General features: G+C 40.9%; 1 non-coding gene and 2 pseudogenes across 1 annotated transcript; all 3 read left to right on the top strand.

Moving 5' to 3' along the window:
* The first annotated feature begins 7,145 nt into the window (after positions 1–7,145).
* LOC120366133 (U6 spliceosomal RNA) lies at positions 7,146–7,252 on the top strand. The gene has a single exon (XR_005580882.1). It is a non-coding gene; the product is annotated as a U6 spliceosomal RNA (small nuclear RNA).
* LOC101028113 (ataxin-2 pseudogene) lies at positions 7,218–8,010 on the top strand (annotated as a pseudogene).
* A 205-nt stretch (positions 8,011–8,215) lies between these two features.
* Positions 8,216–9,969, top strand: LOC141580447 (ataxin-2 pseudogene; annotated as a pseudogene).
* Positions 9,970–23,986: the final 14,017 nt, after the last annotated feature.

Below are 23,986 nucleotides of genomic sequence, written 5' to 3'. Positions count from 1 at the left end.
CCTGAGTAGCTGGGATTACAGGCACACGCCACCATGCCCAGCTAATTTTTTGTATTTTTAGTAGAGACGGGGTTTCACCCTGTTGACCAGGATGGTCTCAATCTCTTGACCTCGTGATCCACCCGCCTCAGCCTCCCAAAGTGCTGGGATTACAGGCTTGAGCCACCGCGCCCGGCTGAGCCTCTTTCCTTTATTAAACTGTAAGTCAAATGGGGACAGGAACCAGGTTTTATTTTTCTCTGGTACCGCTCACATAGAAGGTGCTGAGGGCTGCACAAATGACCAGGTTCATTAAAAACATAATCACCCCTGAAGTGAGGCTCAGGACAATATACAGTAGACCTTTATAGGTCTTTTATATTTTAAGGATTGCAACTAGTAGATTAAGAGGAGTTGCTCACTGGTTATATCAGTCCATTTGTCATGCCCCTTAGTCTATGCTGGAGGATGTAGTAAAGACAGAATATAGTAAAATCATCCTAGTAAAGAAGAGGCAACTAAACAGAGATAGCCTGAAATGTTAAAAATAAGAAATTATATATTTTTATTAAAAGAGAATAGTAATATCATAAAAGGTTTAAATCAAAAATGCTTTATTCCTAGAAGCAGATAATTAGAGGTAGATGAAACACACACAATTGTCTAGGTCAGTCCTAATGTGTAATTATTACACACACACACACACACACACACACACACACACACACACACACACTGCTGAATTTGACTACTAATGCAAATAAGGCAAATAAGAGTAACTAGTAATGCTATTACTACATTTTTCTATTTCAGCAGTTATCCTTCCTCTCTCCTAGATGGCCAGTTACAACCTTTTCCTTTTATTTTTTCCCACTTCATTGAGAAAAGGGGTGCTGTACTGATAGTAGCACCCAGGACCCTGACTCCGCTGTTCAGAAATGGAGGTTGATTGGGTCACCAGGCAACCCAAAGGGAACCTCTCAGGCCATCTGGCTGACCATATTTTTCGTCTTTTCCCAAACTTACCATGACCCAAGCTAAACTTGATTTTTTCCCCAGTTCCCAACCTGTTCCTCCTGCAATCACCCCTATCTCAGTAAACAACAATTCTACCTTTTTAGTTGTTCAGGTCAAAAAACCTTGGGGTTATTCTTGACTTGCCATTTTTCTCATATCCTACATCCAAACCATCAGAAACTCTTGTAAACTCTACATTCAAAATCATCTGACCGCTCTCCTCATCTTTACTACTCCTACGCTGGTCGAAGCCATTATCGTCCTTCCTTAGATTTTTACACTAGTTTCCCAACTCATCTCACAGTTTTGCCTCTATAGCCTATTCACCACCCAGAAGCTGGATGGGGTCCTTTAAAACATGTCAGACCATGTCCTGCCTCAGCTCAAAACATTCCAAAGGTTTTCATTTCACTTGGTTAAAATAAAAACTGTACAGGGTTTTTACATGACCTCCTGCCACTGCCTCATTGCATTCATTCTGCCTCAGCCATGTGGGCCTTTTCCTTGTTCCATCATAAGGCACACTGATAGACTCCTGCCCCTTCTCTAGGCCAGGAAGGCTCTTCCCATAGACAAATGCTTGGCCCATTCTTTTGCTTCGGATTTCTGTTCAAGGGTCTCTGAGGAGAGAGGTGTCCTGTGCATAGTACTAAGTTCCAGCCCTCTTTCCCTGCATTTCCTATCACTCTATCTTGTATAGTTAAAATCAGGAAAAATCAAAGTATGATTTCACAAATCACATGGAGTATTGCCATACACAAATATTTTGTTTCTTTTTGTATCACTTAAAGAAGGGAAGAATAATGAGAGCAAATCTAGAGGGAATACACTTGATAGATGATGTATCTTAACCACAGTGTGTTCCAACTTTGTTAGAGTCCAGTTATTAAAGTCTAGTCGCTCAATTAGGACAGAAGCAAGCCTCTGTAGCAAGTCAAGTCTAAGTGAAATCTGAGGCATACGGTCATAGGAGAGGTTCTCAGGAGAGGTGACTTGACCAACACAGTAGAGATCCATGAAGGCACCTAAGGTCTCTCCATGCTAGAGGGCAGTGCTAGTGTTAGCCGAGGAGGCTTTAAAGCTCAAAGGCTAATTAAGCATAGCCTTGTTATAGCGTGAGCCAGCAATCTTAAAGAAGCAACTGCCAGAGTGTATACTGCCACTAGCTGAGCATTCGATGTCTGCCAAACTCTTGAGATTTTGGAGTCCACAGTTAAGTCCAGTAACTCATGGATGAGGTCTGATAAGGTGTGACATAACATTCTCAAGGAGGAGAGTACACTTCAAGTTCTTATCATGGCAAAACATGTCACTCATGTAACAAACTATATGTGTTTGGAACAATTTCAAAGCTTATCTAGTTGTATTTTTCTTCACAGCTTTTATTACCACCCGATCTATCATATACACAGTATATATTTGTTATTACATTTATTACTCTTTTACCTCTAAAAAAAATTAATGTCTGTGTGGACAGAAACTTACTATTTTACCCTGAAGTATCTTGGAGGAAACCTAAAATGGTGCCTGGCACATGGTAGGCACTCAGTATGTATGTGTTGATTGAATGAATGAATGAATGAATGAACATATTACTTATCATATTGGAAAAATTGAAAAGATTAATATTACTTCATAATGGTGAGGATATGGAGAACTAGCATTATACTCAGTTGGAGGATGAATTATTTTAGATGGCTAACTGACACTTGGAAATATCCATCAAAATAAAACATAAACATTCCCTTTGCTCCAGCAACTCGATTTCTAGGAGTTTCCACCATAACAGTACTAGTTCACAAAGAAATATGGCCAACAACAGTTACAGAGGTATTTTTTTCAAGAATAAAATAAATCAAAGCAATCTCAATGCCCATCAATAGGGAATTAGTTAAATAGATTTTGTTGTATTGGAAAACAGCTTTGAAAGCAAACAAGGCAGATCTCTATGTCAATGCTGCCTGGGATCTGGTGTTGAGGAAAAAAATAGTAGATTGTAGAAGTATATGAATAGAATGGTCCTTCTTATTTTTTCAAAGAAAACATGACATAGATTTACATGTACCCATGCTCACACACAATAGATGGTACCTTGTAGGATGTCATCAGCTTGAAATGGTTATTATCTCTGAGGGGCATGGGAGGGTGATTTTGATTCCTGATTTGAGCACTTCTCAGCTATTTGAGTTTTTTCATCATCATTTTAAATGATGAAAATTAAGCATTTTTACTTGATTTAAAAATTATTTTCAATGTCAAGTTTTCTCAGAAAGCCTAAAAGAACAATAAAGATCAATATGAGGAGTTGGTTTGAATATTGGCTCTGTAACTTACTAGCTATGTGACCTTTAGCAATCAATTTAATCTCTCTAGAAATCAAATCCATTACTTGACAAGGAGGCAGGCAGCATATGACTCCCACAATAGGGAACCTTTTTGGACACTCGCTAAGGAAGAGTGCATAACTGGATAGATGAGATTTTGGAGAGGAGGTTAGCGTAATGCTGTTTCATGTCATTTAATATTGACGTTAATGGACTCCATAAAGCTTCTTCCCTTTTTACCCAGGATGTGAACCAGACATCTTTAAGGTTGCAGCAGTTAATTTTATCTATTCGAGCTCCCCAATCAATGCTTTTACTTGGAAAGTATTTATGCTTAGGTTGCTGAAAAGCTTTCTCCACAGTCAGGTCCCTGAGGCATTCTAACGCCACTTTTTAGAGTTAAGTGCTGAGACCTTGGACGCTTGATGTTCGAAACAATAAATAATAATGACTACAGCACTTGGCAAATATAAAGCGCTAGGCAAAGTTGTGGAAAGAATACTCAAGCATGCAGAACAAACAAGAGAACCAATATAACCCTCCCAGCTTTTGATCCTAAAAATTAGAAGTAAAAACAGCAGCTGTAATTTTGAATGTTGGACAGTCACCTTGCAAGCATTCTGTAGATCAATTGCCATTGCTTATTAGGACATGTTTCCTTTTCTTTTCTGCCTCTGTCTCCCTGTTTCCATTCGCACTCACCAACCTCACCCTACTAAAACCCTGTTTACCCTCAGAATCCACTGCTGAGCTCTCCCTCTCAAGGTCCTCACTGGTATCCATTTTCCATGTCCTCCGGAAGATTCAACTTTCCACACTAATTTCAACATCTCCATCTTCTGCTTAAATGTTTCCTAACAGATGTAGAATGAAGTTTAACTTTTTAAAATTGGTACTCAAAACTTCTTAATTGGATTCCCTCATTTTGTCATAAGAGAAAGAGTAGAGTACATGATGTTACGAGACCTGGGTTCAAGTTTAAACTATGATTAGCTTGTATGGATTTCTTGACCTCTTTTAGCTTCAGTTGTCTGATTTGTAAAATGAGACTAATAGTAACGCCTGTGTCTCAATGTTATTGTGAGGACCAAATGAATCCATGCTTGTGAAAACTCTGAGGAGGAGGCACCGGAAAACATAATAATACTACTAACATTTATTGAGTATTTGTATGAATCCAAACCTTATAGCAACCTAGAAGACTTGTCACCATTTCCATTTTATAAACAACTGAGGTACACTTGGGTTACATAAGGCATCCTGGCTGCACAGTCAGACAGTGGCACAGCTGGAAGTCAAATCCAGGCAGTGTGGCCCATGCTCTCACCACTCTGCAGCATTTCCACTGGACATGATGACTGCCCCATCCTAACAAAGAGACATTCATTCAGGCCCCCGTGCCAGTTCTCTGTTCTCAATCTTTTGGAGCACATACACTCATTAGATGGATCTACTAATAATTCCTCTGTTTAACTGGATAGATGATGCTCAGTGAATAGTTCTTGAATAAGTGAGTATTATCTAATTTTGTATTTTTCAACCGTACCCATCTATAAGAATCACCCTGGGCACTTGTTAAAAATACATATTTCTTGCACATTAAAACTGCAATGAGGTATCACCCTTCTCACCTCTTAAAATGTCTGTAATTGAAAAGATTGAAGATAACAAATGTTGGCAAGGATGTGGAGAAAAGGAAACCCTTGTACACTGTTGGAGGGAATATAAATTAGCACAGCAATTAGGGGAAACAGTATGGAGTTTCCTCAAAACACTAAAACTAAAACCACCACGTCATCCAGCAAGTCCACCTCTGGGTATATATTTAAAGGCTATGAAAGCAGTTTGTTGAAGAGATATCTGCACTCCCATGGTTGTTACAGTACTAGTCACAATCGCCAAGATTTAAAATCAACCTAAGTGTTTATCAGGGGATGAAAGACTGAAGAAAATGTGGGATACATACACAATTGAATACTATTTGGCCTTAAAAAAAGAAATAAATCTTGTCATTCACAAGAACATAAATGAACGTAAAGAACATCAGTGAAATAAGCCAGGCACAGAAATTCTGTATGATCTCGTATTGATGGGAATCTGAAAAAGCTGAACTCATAGAAGCTGAGAGTGAAATCGCAGTCACCAGATGCTGGGGGCTCAGGGCAACTGAGGGGATGTGGATCAAAAGGTACAGAACTTCCGGTAGAGAGGATGACCAAGTTCAAGAGATCTACTGTACATCGTGGTGACTATAGTTACTGAAATATTCTGTCTACTTGAAAATTGCTGACATTAGATTTTAAGTGTTCTCACCACAAAGAAAAATGATAAATGTGTGAGGTAATACATAGGTTAATTAACTTCATTTAGCCATTCCACAATGTATACATATACCAAAATGCCAATTCGTAGACTATATATATATATATATATACATATATATATATATATGTATATGTATATGTATATATATAATATTTGTCATTTTTAGAAAAATAAAAATAAGCATTTCTGTGCTCAATGCAAGACTGGCTGAATTGGTAACTCTGGAGGTGGGTGGAGCTAGATAAATCTATAGTTATATAAGTTCTTCAGATAATTATTTTTATTATACTTTTAATTCTGGGATACATGTGCAGAACGTGTACATTTGTTACATAGGTATACACGTGCCATGGTGGTTTGCTGCACCCATCAACCCGTCATCAACATTATGTATTTCTCCTAATGCTATTCCTCCCCTAGCCCCCTACTCCCCTACAGGACCCTGTGTGTGATGTTTCCCTCCCCGTGTCCATGTGTTCTCATTGTTCAACTCCTACTTATGAGTAAGAACATGCAGTGTTTGGTTTTCTGTTCTTGTGTTAGTTTGCTGAGAATGATGGTTTCCAGCTTCATCCATGTCCCTGCAAAGGACATAAACTCATTATTTTTATGGCTGTATAGTATTCCATGGTGTATATGTGCAAAATTTTCTTTATCCAGTCTATCACTGATGAACATTTGGGTTGGTTCCAAGTCTTTGCTATTGTGAACAGTGCTGCAATAAACGTGTGCATGTGTCTTTACAGTAGAACAGTAATGGGACCGCTGGGACAAATGGTGTTTCTGGTTATAGATTCTTGAGTCGCCACACTGTCTTCCACAATGGCTGAACTAATTTACACTCCCACCAACAATGTGAAAGCATTCCCATTTCTTCATGTCCTCTCCAGCATTTGTTGTTTCCTGACTTTTTAATGATCACCATTCTAACAGGCATTAGATGGTATCTCACTGTGGTTTTGATTTGCATTTCTCTAATGACCAGTGATGATGAGCTTTTTTTCATGTTTGTTGGCTGCATAAATGTCTTCTTTTGAGAAGTGTCTGTTCATATCCTTTGCCTGCTTTTTGATGGGGTTGTTTGGGTTTTTTTTTTTTGTAAATTTGTTTAAGTTCTTTGTAGATTCTGGATATTAGCCCTTTGTCAGATGGACAGATTGCAAAAACTTTCTTCCATTCTCTAGGTTGCCTGTTCACTCTGATAATAGTTTCTTTTGCTGTGCAGAAGCTCTTTAGTTTAATTAGATCCCATTTGTCTATTTTGGCTTTTACTGCCATTGCTTTTGATGTTTTAGTCATGAAGTCTTTGCCCATGCCTGTGTTCTGAATGGTATTGCCTAGGTTTTCTTCCATGGTTTTTTATAGTTTTAGGTCTTACATTTAAGTCTTTAATCCATATTGAGTTAATTTTTGTATATGGTGTAAGGAAGGAATCCAGTTTCGGTTTTCTGCATATGGCTAGCCAGTTTTCCCAACACCATTTATTAAATAGGGAATCCTATGCTCACTTCGGCAGCACATATACTAAAATTGGAATGATACAGAGAAGATTGGCATGGCCCCTGTGCAAGGATGACATGCAAATTCATAAAGTGTTCCACATTTTTAGACTTTGTTGTTGTACAGTTTAAAGATATGGACTCCAGTTATGCAAAAAGAGATGCTTTAACTGACTCTGCTATCAGTGGTAAAGTGGATGGCGAACACAAAGAGAAGGACCTGGAGTCCTGGGATGCAGGTGAACTCACAGCCAATGAGGAACTTGAGGCTTTGGAAAATGATGTATCTAATGGATGGGATCCCAATAATATGTTTCAATATAATGAAGAAAATTATGGTGTAGTGTCTACGTATGATAGCAGTTTATCTTTGTATATGGTACCCTTAGAAAGAGATAACTCAGAAGAATTTTTAAAACAGGAAGCAAGAGCAAACCAGTTAGCCGAAGAAATTGAGTCAAGTGCCCAGTACAAAGCTTGAGTGGCCCTGGAAAAGGATGATATGAATGAGGAAGAAAAATACACAGCAGAGAAGTTTAGAGAAATTCCAGTGAACATGAGGGGCACAACATAAACACTAGGGAAAATAAATATATTCCTCCTGGACAAAGACATAGAGAAGTCATATCCTGGGGAAGTGGGAGACAGAATTCACTGTGTATGGGCCAGAAAGGATCGGGCTCCATGCCATCAAGATCCACTTCTCACACTTCAGATTTCAACCTGAATTCTGGTTCAAACCAAAGAGTGGTTAATGGAGGGCCTCCACGGATGTCCCCAGAGGCCCAGTGACATCCTCGAAATCACAGAGTTTCTGCTGGGAGGGGTTCCATATACAGTGGCCTAGAATTTGTATCCCACAATCCACCCAGGGAAGCAGCTACTCCTCCAGTAGCAAGGACCACCAGCCCCTCAGGGGGAACATGGTGATCAGTGGTCAGTGGGGTTCTAAGATTATCCCCTAAAACTCACAGACCTAGGTCTCCTAGACAGAACAGTATTGGAAATACCCGCAGTGGGCCAGTTCTTGCTTCTCCCCAAGCTGGTATTATTCTAACTGAAGCTGTTGCCATGTCTATTCCAGCTGCATCTCCTGTGCCTGCTAGTCCTGCATCAAACAGAGCTGTTACCCCTTCTGGTGAGGCTAAAGATTCCAGGCTTCAAGATCAGAGGCAAAACTCTCCTGCAGAGAATAAAGAAAATATTTAGCCCAATGAAGCATCACCTAGCTTCTCAAAAGCTGAAAATAAAGGTATATCACCAATTGTTTCTGAACACAGAAAATAGATTGATGATTTAAAGACATTTAAAAATGATTTTAGGTTACTGCCAAGTTCTGCTTCTGAGTCTATGGATCAATTAAACAAAAATAGAGAGGGAGAAAAATCAAGAGATTTGATCAAAGACAAAATTGAACCAAATGCTAAGGATTCTTGGAGGCTGGGGAGGGATAACATGGGGAGAAATGCCAGATATAGGTGACGGAAGGATGGAGGTAGCAAAGCACATTGCCATGTATGTACCTAGGCAACAATCCTGCATGATCTGCACATGTACCCCAGAACCTAAAGAACAATACATAATAAAAATATATAATAAAAAAATAGCAGCAGCAACTGTACCAGTGGCAGCAGCAAGCCAAATACGCCCAGCATTTCCCCTTCAATACTTAGTAACACGGAGCACAAGAGGGGACCTGAGGTCACTTCCCAAGGGGTTCAGACTTCCAGTCCAGCATGTAAACAAGAGAAAGATGATAAGGAAGAGAAGAAAGATGCAGCTGAGCAAGTTAGAAAATCAACATTGAATCCCAATGCAAAGAAGTTCAACCCACGTTCCTTCCCTCAGCCAAAGCCTTCTACTACCCCAACTTCACCTCAGCCTCAAGCACAACCTAGCCCATCTATGGTGGGTCATCAATAGCCAACTCCAGTTTATACTCAGCCTGTTTGTTTTGCACAAAATATGATGTATCTTGTCCCAGTGAGCCCAGACACGCAACCTTTAGACCCAGTATCCATGATGTCCATGCCAGTGAATCAAGCCAAGACATACAGAGCGGATAAAATTAAATACCTAGAATTGGAATTGCTGAGGTATGTACCAAATATGCCCCAACAGCAGCAAAACCAGCATCATCAGAGTGCCATGATGCACCCAGCATCAGCAGCGGGCCCACCGATTGCAGCCACCCCACCGGCTTACACCACGCAATATGTTGCCTACAGTGCTCAGCAGTTCCCAAATCAGCCCCTTGTTCAGCAGGTGCCACATTATCAGTCTCAGCATTCTCATGTCTATAGTCCTGTAATAAGGGGTAATGCTAAAATGACGGCACCACCAACACACACCCAGCCTGGTTGAGTATCTTCTTCAACAACTCAGTACGGGGCTCATGAGCAGACACATGCGATGTATGTTTCTACAGGCTCCCTTGCTCAGCAGTATGCACACCCTAATACTACCCCGCACCCACATAATCCACACCCTCAGCCTTCAGCTACCCCCACTGGACAGCAGCAAAGCCAACATGGTGGAAGTCATCCTGCACCCAGTCCTATTCAGCACCATCAGCACCAGGCCACCCAGGCTCTCCATCTGGCCAGTCCATAGCAGCAGTCCCCAGCCATTTACCATGCAGGGCTTGCGCCAACCCCACCCTCCATGACACCTACCTCCAACATGCAGTTGCCACAGAATAGGTTCCCAGCAGCACAACAGACTGTCTTTATGATCCATCCTTCTCATGTTCAGCCGGCATATACCAATCCACCCCACATGGTCCACGTACCTCAGGCAAACCAGCTTTAGCCAACTTTCTGTGAAGGTGAAGTAGAATATGAAGGTTATAGGTAAGCACCTAGAGGCTCTCTCAGCTAGGAAACCCTGTGTGCTATGCCATTTGCCTGTCTCCCTTTCCCACTCAAATACATGTGATCTGGCCCCTCCCATACAAAAAATAGGAAATCCTTTCCTCATTGCTTGTTTTTGTCAGGTTTGTCAAAGATCAGATGTGTGATGTTATTTCTGAGGCCTCTGTTCTGTTCCATTGGACTATATATCTGTTTTGGTATCAATACCATGCTGTTTTTGTTACTGTAGCCTTGTAGTATAATTTGAAGACCCATAGTGTGATGACTCCAGCTTTGTTCTTTTTTCCTAGGATTGCCTTGGCTATGTGGGCTCTTTTTTGATTCCGTATGAATCAAAAAAGTAGTTTTTTTTCCCAATTCTGTGAAGAAAGTCAGTGGTAGCTTGATGGAGATAGCATTGAATCTATAAATTACTTTAGGCAGTATGGCCATTTTCATGATATTGACTCTTCCTATCCATGAGCATGGAATGTTTTTCCATTTGTTTGTGTCCTCTCTTATTTCCTTGAGCAGTGGTTTGTAGCTCTCCTTGAAGAGGTCCTTCACGTCCCTTGTTAGTTGTTGGTTTTATTCTACCTGTCACTTTCAGGTACACCAATCAAACACAGATTTTATCTTTTCACGTAGTCCATATTTCTTAAGGCTTTGTTCATTTCTTTTCACTCCTTTTTCTCTAATCTTATTGTCTCATTTTATTTCATTGAGTTGATCTTTAATCTCTGATATCCTTTCTTCTGCTTGATCAATTTGACTATTGATACTTGTATATACTTCAAGAAGTTCTCGTGTTGTTTTTCAGCACCATCAGGTCATTTATGTTCTTCTCTAAACTGGTTAATCTAGTTAGCAATTTGTCTATCCTTTTTTCAATGTTTTTAGCTTTTTTGAATTGGGTTAGAACATGCTCCTTTAGCTCAGAGGAATTTCTTATTACGCACCTTCTGAAGCCTACCTCTGTCAATTTGTCAAACTCATTCTCCATCCAGTTTTGTTCCTTGCTGGCAAGGAGTTGTGATCCTCTGGGGGAGAAGAGGCATTCTGGTTTTTGGAATTTTCACCCTGTTTGTGCTGGTTTCTCCACATCTTCATGGATTTATCTACCTTTGGTCTTTGAAGTCAGTGACCTTTGGAGGGGGTTTCTGAGTAGACATCTTTTTTGTTGATGTTGACACTATTCCTGTTTGTTAGTTGGCCTTCTAACAGTCAGGCCCCTCTGCAGCAGGTCCGATGGAGTTTGCTGGAGGTCCACTCCAGACCCTGTTTCCCTGGGTATCACCTGTGTAGGCTGCAGAACGGCAAAGATTGCTGCCTGTTCCTTCCTCTGGAAGCTTTGTCCTAGAAGGTCACCTGCCAAATGTCAGTCAAAGCTCTCCTTTATGAGGTGTCTGTCAGCACCTACTAGGAGGTATCTCCCAGTCAGGATACATGGGGGTCAGGGACCCACTTGAGGAGGCAGTCTGTCCCTTATCAGAGCTGGAAAGCTGTGCTGGGAGACCTGCTGCTCTTTTCAGAGCTGCCAGGCAGGGACATTTAAGTCTGCTGAAGCTGCGCCCACAACTGCCCCTTCCCCCAGGTGCTCTGTCCAGGGAGGTGGGGGTTTTACCTGTAAGTCCCTGACTGAGGCTGCTGCCTTTTTTTTCAGAGTTTCCCTGCCCAGAGAGGAGAGAATCTAGAGATATAGCCTGGCTGCAGCAGTCCTGCTGAGTTGGGGTGGGCTCTGCCCAGTTCGAACTTCCTGGTGGCTTTGTTTACACTGTGAGGGTATAATCATCTACTCAAGCTTCCGCGATGGTGGACGCCCCTCCCCCAACCAAGCTCCAGCATCCCAGGTCAAGCTTAGACTCCTGTGCTGGCAGCAAGTGTCAAGCCAGTGCATCTTAGCTTGTTGGATTTTGTGGGGATGGGACCTGCCAAGCCAGACCACTTGACTCCCTGGCTTCAGCCCCCTTTCCAAGGGAGTAAACTCTTCTGTCTTGCTGGCATTCCAGGCACCATTGGGGTATTTAAAAAAACAAAAACAAAAACAAACTCCTGCAGCTAACTTGGTGTTTGCCCAAACAGCTGCCCAGTTTTGTGCTGGAAACCCAGGGCCCTGGTGATGTAGGTACCAGAAGGAATCTCTTGGTCTCTGGGTTGCAAAGACCATGGGAAAAGCACAGTATCTGAGCCAGAGTGCACCCTACAGCCCCTTATGGCTTTCCTTGGCTAGGAGGAGTTCCCTGATCCCTTGTGCTTCCCGGCCGACGCGACACCCCACTGTTTCGGCTCACCCTCCTTGGGCTGCACCCACTGCCCAACCAGTCCCAATGAAATGAACTAGGTACCTCAGTTGGAAATGCAGAAATCACCCACCTTCTGCGATGATCTCGCTAGGAGCTGCAGACCGGAGCTGTTCCTATCCGCCATCTTGCCAGCAATTCTCAGGTGATTCTTTTAATCAGGTAAGGCTGGCAAGCAAGTACCAGCCTTACCTGATTAAAAGAATTCTAATTCAATACATGTGAATCTCCTGGGAAGCTTTTCAAACCAGGCAAGCCCATTTTTATCTCCACCTCCCTTCAGAGATTCTGCTTCAGTAAGTCTAGGATATGTTTTGAAACAGCTTCTCAGGTGATTCTTATGTTTACCTTTCCCATTTCTGCCTCAGTTAAAAACCCATTTCTACTTGTTTCATGTATAACACAACTTAATAACTTCTCCCCCCAAGGAGACTGAAACATGGATGGTAAGCACTGTGTCTTATAATTTTGAATCCAACACATGCCAGGGACATAATGGCGTTGTTCAATAGAAAGTTGTTCAGTTGAATCAAAATTTGTTTTATTCCCTAGTTGAATCAAAATTTTGGCTTTATTCCCTTATTCATACTCATTTTCTGCCTATCTTTTGACGTGGCCATGTGTCCAATCTTTTGGTTTAAGTCACTGTGTCTTTTGCCCATTTAGCTATCTCTCTACCCTGAAATCCATAGTCATTGCCTTCAAAAACCATCCTCAGTGGAATCCTACATTATTTCAATTTGCGCACTCTAATAATTCAGGCCATTCATTGACCCTCAATGCCGATAAGACTCTGTGCTTGTCCTTTTTTTTTTTTTCCAATTAAATTAATTCATTTTAATAAAAATAGAGATGGAGTCTTGCTATGTTGCCCAGGCTGGCCTCGGACTCCTGGGCTTACGCGATCTTCCCGCCTCGGCCTTCCAAAGTGCTGGGATTACAGGCATGCATCACTGCACCTGGACATTGCCCTTCCTAATGATATATACCCAAGAAGGTCTGTTCTGCTATAAATAAATAATGGATCACCCTGTGATATGATCAAACACACGAGGAGTGCTCATGCAGAAAACATCCCCCCAACGGATCTGCCCAGGTGCCTAGAATTTCTAATACGATGGCTGTACATCTTCTCTCCAGAACAATGTGAACATGACATGGGAGCATAGTAACATCCTCATGCACACACTAGTTTATCCAGGTAGCTGAGAAGAAGGCCGTAAGTGTAAAACACGGCTCTAGTCAGGTGGCCTGTCTGGCATCTAGGCAGAGGCTCTAACAGGTACTCTGAGAAACAAGCGTTCATGACCCAAGAAGGACATAGAAAAGGGCAGAGAAAAGTTGAGAAAGAGAGACCTAAAACATAGCTCGCCATGTAACGCTTTCTGAGAATTCAAAATCTAACACTTTCTAATTTGGAGATGTATATGATTTCTAACTTCACAAACTCTCTTAATCTGATGATTTTTAAGATGCCAATTCTTATTGCTACTCGTTTAGTTTTTCTCCATCCTCATTCACTCTCTCAGACCTACTTTTATTTCTTTTCCTTGTCTCTAAAATCCTTTAAACATGCTCTTTCCCTCAGGATTTTCTTGGCTTTTACTTCTCCAACTCTCCTTGAATGTGAGATGTGTTGGTAAAGAAAAAGCGAAGACCGGGGGAAAAAGACTTCAAGTAGGAATTCATTATTTGTCTGCTTTTCTGTCGTGTGTGTGTGCGTGTGTGCATGTGCCTGTGTGAGAAACATTGAGAGACAGAGAAAAAGGAAACAGAGAGGTTAATTGATTCTGTATTTTCTCTAAAGACAATTAAGAATTCACTCTATTCTGTAATTATATAATATGATTGGATTTAATTTCTTTTCTTTCACTTTTTCTTTTCTTTTTGTCCCTCCCTTTTCCTTAAGTTGCTTTGAATTACAATAAAGGCTAAACAGGCTGCCTTTGTATGCAATTTGTGCACGAGCTGCCAAGCTGGCTGCCAGGTTTAGTCCTGATGTGATCAAAAATGGTTGGGTTACAAAGCCACTGAAAAAACCGGTTTTCTGCAGGAAATAGAAATTTATTAAAATCAGGCCTCCTGAAATGCCCTGGCTGTTAGGCTGGCAGCCTGCCAGGTCAGCCAGGCTGGAAGAAGAGGTGGGCACATGTGATCGTGCAGCCCCTACTCAAGCCAGGCAGGGGGTGGGGGCCACTGCAGGGTCCCAGAGAGGCAACTGTCACGCAAACAAAAGAATCTCCATCAAGAACACCAGAATTGTGGTTTCCCACTCCCTGCCATTTTTCATTTTCTTGGGTGTGCCATTTGGATTCTGGCCATTCATGGGCTCCCAAACTATATTTCAGTTGACCTCTGACTTTTCCCAGCAGAATAAAATATTAATGCCCTTATCAAGTCTTGGGTTCTAATGTCAGCAAATATCTTTAACTTATTTGAGCCTCAGTTGCCTCGTCTCTACAAGGGGAATAATACCTACCCCATGAATCGTGAACTTAACTGAAAGAGCAACTGAGAACTGGTAAGTACTGCCATGGTTATCTCCTCCCACCACAGGGTGGGCTATCCCGCGCCACCGGCTGCCTCTCCTTGGCCACTGGTTTGGACACTGCTTTGGCTCAGGACACAGGGCCTAAAGAGGTACTCGCCTGGCTCTCCTGGGTTTCTTCCGACACTGTGATAATAGCTAACACTTACTCAGGGCTAACTTGAACTTGGACTAGCAATTGCTCTAGGTGCTTTACAACTATTAACTCATTCAATCCTCACATAAACCTTCTTAGCGGTTACTACTCTTAAATCAGATTAGGAACCAGGGCACATAGAGGTGTTGCTTACCACAGCCAGTGTTTGGTGGTGGTTAGATGGGAGTCCAGGCAGTGTGGCTCCAGAGCTGTGCACTTGAATGCAGTGCTGTAGAACCCAAACTCTTTCTTGTTGAAAGGAAGTCTTTAATGTGCACTTTCTAGAGCATTAGCATCTAATGTAGTGCTGGGAATTTGGGAAGCAGATAAAATTACTGCAGGAGTAATAAGGGACTGGGTGGGTTGGGGGGAAGCAGCTCAGATTGTTCCGGGGTGGGAAGCAAGCACATCTCGCATCAAACTTTCACTGGGATAAAATGTCGTGGCAAAAGTCCAGGGGTCAGAGCCCGCTGCATGTCCCCAGGCCTGATCTCTTCGCCAGAGATTCCCCAGGCCTGATCTCTTTCTCGTTTCCCGCCTAGCTCCGCTTCTGTTCTGAGCAGCCTTTGCGCCTAATTCTCTTGCCGTTTCTTTCCACCATCTTCAGATACAATAATTCTAGCTAGCATTTATTGAAACTGACACTGTGTGAAGCACTTTATATGCATTATTATTTAACTCCAATCATGACTCTATGAAATATACTGTTATTTTCTCCATTTCACAATGAAGGAAGTAAGGCTCAGAGATCCTCCGTAAATTGTCCAGGGTCATATTACAAAGCCTGGCACACAGGTCTGAATCGAGTCTGGCTGAATCCAGAACCCAGCTTTTTCCATTTGAGATCAGATTAAAATGGATATTTAGTTTGACCCTGGAAGTAAAAAATAGTCAGCCTGTCTGTGGTGATCTCAACTTATTAGCAATATTTTATCCCATTCAAAATTTCTTAATCCTTTATTTTAGTAAATGTCTCCATCATCCCTCATGTCAACCAGAATTGGACTCTTTCCTGGAGTTCAATTCATCACCAAGTCTTGCTAATTTTGCCTTCTATACAACCTGGAATCCATCTGCTTTTTGTCTTCTCTCTGGTCCGTGGTTGGCAGATGTCCATCACTTCTCACCTGGGTTCCTGTCTCCAGCATGGTCAGGCCCCTGCCTCTTTGTCTTACCTCATTTCTCTCATCTCTTGCCCATCAATTCTGCAATACAGTTACATCCAACTCTTTTCAGGTCTTCTCAGGGGTTGTATCCCCGCTCCTGTGTCTGGTAGGTTGCAAGGTACGCTGTTCCCTTGGCCCATGCACTCTCCCCCAATTCTCTTCATCGCTCGGTTAACTCCACTTATTCTTCAGAACTCAGTTTGGATGCTGCTTCATGCAGGAAGCTTTTCCTGAGTTCTTAAATCTGGATTAAGTGTCTTCCTGCCCCCATGACTCCCAACCCAAGCTGTAACTTCACCTATCACATCACTTCTCTTTATCCCAACTCAATAAATATTTATTGAATACGTACCTAAGTGAGTGAATAAACAAAAGAATCAGCCGATGGCCCCATGTTCCCTCCAAAGTCACTGCCATTGTTCAGGAGTGAGAAAGTAAAACCTAGACTTGAAGTTCTGGAAGAATAAAAATGGAGTGTCTGTTCTTCTGTTTCTTCTCTGCTATGACTGCCATATTCTCCAATTTACAAACACATTGATCCAAACACCAAAAATGTATCCCTTATCCTACCTCAATCTCGCCCCACTGCCAACCATAGCTAGAAATGATCACTGCATCAGATGAGCAATATTTACTCTGCTACATGTCCTCTTATTAAATCATAACGCCAGAAAAAATATATATAAGCAACAAAAAAGAACAAAGATAACTCGTGTACACCAATGAGAACACACAGAAGATTCTGCCCCACCACGAAAGCACCATTGTCACTGCCTTCTCTTGTCTGCTGTCTACATAGTTCCATGACAAAGGGACTTTAAGGCAAGATTTAAACAATTATTGAGTACCTAGCACCTGTCAGACACTGTTGAAGGCAAAAAGGCTACAGCAGTTAAGAAAAACAGAATTCCAGTCTGTTTGGAACATAAATTCTAGAGCCAGGAGAAATGAAGGCAGATCTCCAAATATGGTTATTATGATCAATTTTTAAAAAATAATCTATATAAATTAAAAATTAGAGGTATCTTGCTTTTTGCCAAATAGACAAAGAACCTGTCTTGGCATAAAATTTGGGGGCAACTTGCTTCTATTTATCTAGGACAGGCCTGTCCTTTCATAATTCACATTGCATGGTAATGATCTAATATTGAAGTATCTCCTGCACTATCCCTATTGCCTACTACAAGGCCTGGCACACGAATGAACGATTGGAGACTTTTTTCCCCCTAGTAGTAGAGAGAGGGTTCTATTGATTTATCTATGCTTTCTGTACTAGATGCAAAAGTGATCAAAATTCTTCACTCCCCCTTGCATTTATCTCTTTGGTAACAGGCCTTTGCAGTCCTTCCTATAAAGAGTCTTCCTATCAACACTCGATTCACCCTCCTCTCAAGTCTGGTCTGGACCTGTTTTGGCCAATAATTTAGAAGTAATGCTGTGCCTGCTCTGAACCCAGGCCTCAAGAGACCTTGAACATTTCCTTTCTCTCTCTGGATACCTGTCCAGTTGCTCATGACCAAGCCTGTCTTTCGAAGGATGAAAGACCAAGAAAAACAAAGACAAGCTGTCCCAGTTGAGGGCTCCCTAGACCAGACAGACTTCAGCTAAGCTGGATGCTGACGGCAGATACACGGACGAGCCCCACTGCTATAATCGGAGAAGCTGACTCTGCTCCAAACTGCTGTTATGAAGCATTGTGAGTTAAATAAATGGCTGCTGTTTGAGCCACAAAGTTTGTGGGTGGTTTGTTACACAGCAAAAGTTAACTTTTGTGATCAATAAATCTACTGCCATGCCCTTGTAGATGTTGGGATGGATTAACAGGGATTTGTCTATATCTAAAACCAGAGAACCCTTGTTCACAGAAAGATTGTACTTATGACTTAGCTTTAGAATAAACTGAACTAACAGATTTGGGGGAAATAGCTTGTTTTTTAAAGCATAGAAATTAATATTTTTCTTTAAATTCACATGATCTCTTTTTAAACTAAAAGACAAATTGGGTTTAAAAGATTCCATCTACTTGAATCTAAGTTTTCCAAGCTTTGTAAGAAAATTCAGACTAAAAACAATGTCCAAATCTTTTATTCATAATTGTATTTTTATTTTTTGCCAGAATGAGACAGGATACCATTTCTATGCTCAAACCAAACAATACAGCATGCTCCTCAGGTTCATGTCCATTTAGCTTTCTTGAGAGCCTGAGAACATTCTTTAGATTTCTTTTGATATGGCTCTCTTCTCATTTTTGGCCAAATTAATAAAATTAACATAATCAAACACCAAGTTAAAGATAAAAAAGAATTATTAAACTTTTCTGATTCTCTTTGTGAAAGTTAAATGTTTTATACGGGACAATGGCACAGGACTTTAAATTTTATCAATAAGGCTATCAGCTGGGCGTCCCCAGGTCTAGGGGGACTGGATACTTAAGTCTCAGAACGTTCTTATCGATAGAACGAAATCAGCTGTGCAACTCAGAGCTTTTCTAACAAAGTCTTGAATGGTGAATCTTATTTTTCACTAAAGCCTCAGGTCCAGACCACTGTAGTTTATTGCTCTTAGATATTAAACAAATTGCTCTTAATCATAGAGCCCCTGTTCCCCCAGGCCCTGTCTAGGTCTCTTGGATCCTAGACCTGCATCTTACACTGCAGGCTGACATTAAGCCATCTCTTTCTGGGGCCACCTGGGCCTGACCAGCCTGACTGCTGCTACCTGTGTTCTGCTGTGTTGTGATCTAAGCACGTCCTCATTGACGAGGTACCAATGGACTGTTTACTCCATTGAAACCTACGAATGCTGAAATGCAGAGTGGGCCTAATCACCCTACAGTTTGCTCTAATCCAAGACTGGGAAGAAATTACTTAAAGGAAAATCCAGTTTTAGGGCCCCTTTTATGTCAACTCATTTCAAATCTTAGAAACCCCGATCCTAGCCCACCCAGGCTATTTGGTCACCTAACCAAGAGGTAAATGCCCAGATTCTCTGTCTTCCATCTTCTTCAAAGGGAATCGGACATTTCTGCAAGTGCAAAAACACAAAAATGTAAACTGTTTTTTAAAATACATAAAATTATCCTTTCACTTACCAATTACTAATGCATGTTAAAATGTGGTGAAGGCCATTGTCAACTACCTGTTGAATCAGCAATGAATGACTAAATGAGTATGGACAAACCATGTTGTTAACAGAACCGATTTTTAAAATTTTGCTAGCAGTTTGATTTCTAGCATTAAGGACACTGAGTCACCTTGAGGTAGCCCTTCGCTCTAGCACAGATGTAACAGCCAGCGTCGCTTTCCTTCCCTCTCCTCCCCTTCTTCCTATCTTGAACAAACAGATGAAGTCTGGAACTCTATCCGACTTTTCTTTTTTGAGACAGTCTTACTCTGTTGCCCAGGCTGGAGTGCAGTGGTGCATGATCATAACTTACTGCAACCTAGAGCTCTTGTGCTCAAGCTATCCTCCCGCCTCAGCCTCCTGCGGTACATGCCACCGTTCTCGGCTAACTTAAAAAAAATTTTTTAGTAGAGACAGGTTCTTACTATATTACCCAGGTTGGTTTCAAACTCCTGGACTCAAGCAATCCTTCTGTCTTGGTCTTCCAAAGCGCTGGGATTACAGGCATGAGCCACCTTGCCCGGTCTTCTAGCAGCCATCTTGTAATCATGAAGCAAAAGGCATGGAGACGAAAGCCAACATCCTAAAAATGGCAGTGTGGAAAGAGAAAAAGCCTGGTCTTTGATTGCTTCATTGCACAACTAGCTGGACCAATCCCAGCAACTGCCCATGTAAGGGTTCCTTATTTTGTGGGGGGAAAAAAAAAAAAAAAAAAAAAGAGCCCCTACGTCTTTAATCCTCTAGTAGATCTTTTGTGACTTGCCACTGAACGTAGGAAAAAGTTGACTCCTAGCAGTCACACGCTATGAGAACTCAGAGTTCTTTACACAATTTTGAACACTAAAGTAATATCATCTTATTAATAGCCCTCACTGGTGAAACTGAGGTTTATTTTAGACATATTCTAAGTTAATTAATATACATACACTTATTAATGAGAACAATATCTTAGTTACACAGTTTTACTTCAAAATGGATGGCAACTTGTGAACACATCTAGTATATATAATTTTCTCCTCAACAAAAAAACGTTTTCTTTCTATCAGTGAAGTATTGTTAACATGAGCTAGTTGTTGAGACATGCAAAACGCCTCAGGAGATCAGGTTGGATGTTGTCATTGTATTTGTTGAAACAGAATTCAACTTGTAAATATAATTACCCTTGGCTGTTCAAGTGATCACTTTTCATTTAAATTCCAGTCTGGTCCCTGGAACTTGAAAGTGAGATGAAGAGTTGGGAAGAGGGTTTGAACATTGAGAGTCCGTAACAAAAAACAAAAAGGTCTGGGGTTGGTTAGTACAGATCGCAGAAGGGTATAGAACATTTAAAATTAGCCTTCAGATCTATTAAAGGATATTGCTCAGAAAATGAGAGCCAGCTGCACTCCATCTTTTATGATGAAAACCCCAAATCAAGTGGGCTTATACTTTTGCATCTGGGAATCAGATTAGCCAGAAAGAACTCTCTCCTGGGAGGTGGTTAAATACTGGAGTTGAATATTTAGATAAGGTTTGAGATCTCACTCTCTGGAGAGAGTGGCTTGAATTTAACTCTGGGTCTCCTTCAATTCTTAGTTAACTGCCAAATAACAGAGATGCACAGGATCCCCCATCATCCCCCAGCCGACAAAGCATCACTGTGCATTTCCTCCTTAGGGGCATCCATGGTCTGTAAGGGAGCAGCAGGGAGGCAAAGGAGGCCTAGGTGGCAGGTAGGCCCTGGAGCCTTCTAACTCTCCGTCAGCCCCTAGGGAAATCTCTCCCTCTCTCAGGTAGGAGAGGAAGCAGCTCTCAGTGGATGCGCTGATGACTGGAAATCATTAAACAAAAAACAGGCTTATTCTCATCTACAAGAGGGTGGTTTCTGTGTGGTCCTGCCTGAAGGTAGTGGTGAAGACTGATTTCTCCAGGTTGGTTCTATGATTTTATCAACGTGAATAATTTGTAGGCTTTGGGTTATTTTCTTTTAGTAAATCTTTCCTAGAACTGAGTAAACATCTTCCTTGGGAGGGAAAAGAAAGCATTCCACTCTTAGAAAGTGGTCATGTGCCCTACAAGCCTTTAAAGGAGACTTGCTTGGCGCCTGGCTTCCAAGAGTGCCTCTTAAGACTTAAGTGCACGGCATAGCTAACTGGCGCCATCTGGAGGCGGAGTGGAGTCTAAACAACGCAAGTTTAAAAAACATGGGTTGACAACGGCGCACATGCAAAACTTTAGAATATTTATTTATTTTTATTTTTAAATTTTAAGACAGAGTCTTGCTCTGTCACCCAGCCTGGAGTGCAGTGGCACGGTCTCTGCTCACTGCAACCTCCGTATCCCAGGTTCAAGCGATTCTTGTGCCCTAGGCTACCTGAGCCGCTGAGACTATAGGAATGCGCCACCACGCCCGCTAATTTAGAGCACTTTTTAAAATGAAGTTTCCTGCTTCTCTCTTCTCTTCTCAGAATCCATCCAGATTGATCACAATGGGGCTGGGGCCTCACGTTTCTATAGAACCTTAACTTCAAGTCTGACATCATATCCAATGGAAGGTATGAGTCAGTTGTGGAGCTGTACTTACTATACATGAGACACTCTGTTATCAAATGTCATGATTTGGCATGCCATGTTAACCATATTTGAAATTAACTTCAGAATTACGTTGTGTCTCAAAGTGTCATAACTGATCATCTTCATCAGAATCAGCTGGATAATTTTTTTAAATGCAGTTTTATACACTTCAGTTCGGGCCCTCTGAATCTGAATTATTTTTATAGTACATGAGATCAATTAACTAAATAAAGGTAAAGTTTGTTTTTTATTTTATCAAACACATATATAGTGGTTACTATAGGCCAGGTGCTATTCTTAGCACTTTATAAATATTGAAGAATTGATGCATTTATTTGGTTTTCTCAACAACCATAGAAACCTAGGTGTGTTATGTTTTGTTTTGTTTTTTTGAGACAAGGTCTTGCTCTGTCATCCAGGCTGGAATGTAGTGGCATGATCACAGATCACTGCAGCCTCGATCTCCCAGTTTCAAGCGATCCTCCCACTACAGCCTCCTGAATAGCTAGAACTATAGGCATGTGCCACCACACTTGGCTAATTTTTTAAAAAATTGTTTTGTAGAGACAGGAGTCTCACTATGTTGCCCAGGTTGGTCTTGAGCTCCTGGGTTCAAGTGATCCTCCCAGCTCATTCTCCCAAAGCGTTGGGATTACAGGCATGAGCCACTGTGCCTGGCTATTATCTATTCTTGACTTGATGAGGAAGCCAAGGTAAAGGAAGGTTAAGTAACTTGCCCAAGGTCACACAGCTAGTCAGCATGGGGTGGGTCCAGGCGGTTTGGTTCTAGAATCTGGGCTCCTAATCATCATCCCGTGCTGCTTCTTCTATGTTAAAGAGTAGGAAATATACTTAACTGGAATTAAAAAAAAATACTTCTATTTTGGTTTTCATTTATTAATTTTTTCTGTTTGAACCTAAAAATAGAAAATATAATTACAAACTGGTAATGAAAAACTTCTGTGACATGTTGGTGAATTTTACCAAAAACATAAGGATGAAATTATACAAATTCTACAAAAACTCTTTCAGAAAATTAAAGAGAACTGAATTTTCCCAATTCATTTTATGAGGCTTGCATTACTCTGATACCAAACCTAGACAAACACATTTCAAGAAAAGAAAACTACAGCCAGTTTCTCTCAAGAACAGAGATGTAAACTTCTAAAAGAAATAAATCAATGTAAGTTACCATATTAATAAACTAAAAAAGAAAAATTGTATGTTCATCTTAATAGACATAGAAAAAGCATTAAACAGAATCTAACTTCTATTTCTGATGAAAACTCACAGCAAACTAGGAATTGCAGAAACTTCTTCAACTGAATAAAGGGTATCTTTGAAAAATCTACAGCTAACTTTGTACTTAATGATAAAAGACCACAAGCTTTCCTCCTAAGTTTAGGAACAAGACAAGGGCATCTGTTTACATTGATTCTTTTCAATATCATACTAGGGATTCTAGCTAGCTCAGTAAGTCAACAAAAGAAATAAGTGCAGCTAGATGGAAAAGGAAGAAGCAAAACTGTCTTTACATTGACAACATAGATACTAGAACTAATGAGACTGGCAATATTGCAAGATGCAAGACACAAGATCAACATGCAGAACTAAATTGTATTTCTATATACTAGCAAATAATAATTAGAAATTTAAGAATAACACTATTTAGAAGAGTGTGCCAAAAAATACTTAGGGAAAAATCTGACAAACGATACGCAACATGTGGACAACAGAACATTAGAACGCATTGCTAAAAGATATTATAGAACGCCCAAATAAATGAAGACTTAATGACAGAAGACTTAGTGTATGAATCTATAAAATGTCACCCTCCCCAGACTGAGCCATAGATTCAATGCAATCCCAGTCAAAATCCCCAAATGATTTTTTGGAGGCACTGATGGACTGATTCCAAAATTTATATGGAAATGTAAAGGAGGTAAAATAGCTAAAACAACTTTTAAAAAGGAGAACAAAGCTAGAGGGTTAGCATTACCTTATTTTTAGATACGTAATAAAGCTATAGTAATCAAGACAATGCAGTATTGGCATAAAGACAGATACACATATCAGTAGAACAGCGTAGTCTAGAAATAGACACACGCATATACAGATCATCGATTTTCAACAAGGGCATTAAGACAATTCAGTGGAGAAAGGA

The sequence above is a fragment of the Saimiri boliviensis genome, chromosome 11 (assembly GCF_048565385.1).
Source record: "Saimiri boliviensis isolate mSaiBol1 chromosome 11, mSaiBol1.pri, whole genome shotgun sequence".
In the NCBI taxonomy this organism is placed as follows: Eukaryota; Metazoa; Chordata; class Mammalia; order Primates; family Cebidae; genus Saimiri; species Saimiri boliviensis.
The sequence above is the reverse complement of the archived record's forward strand: the minus strand, read 5'-3'. Positions and strand labels throughout refer to the sequence as shown.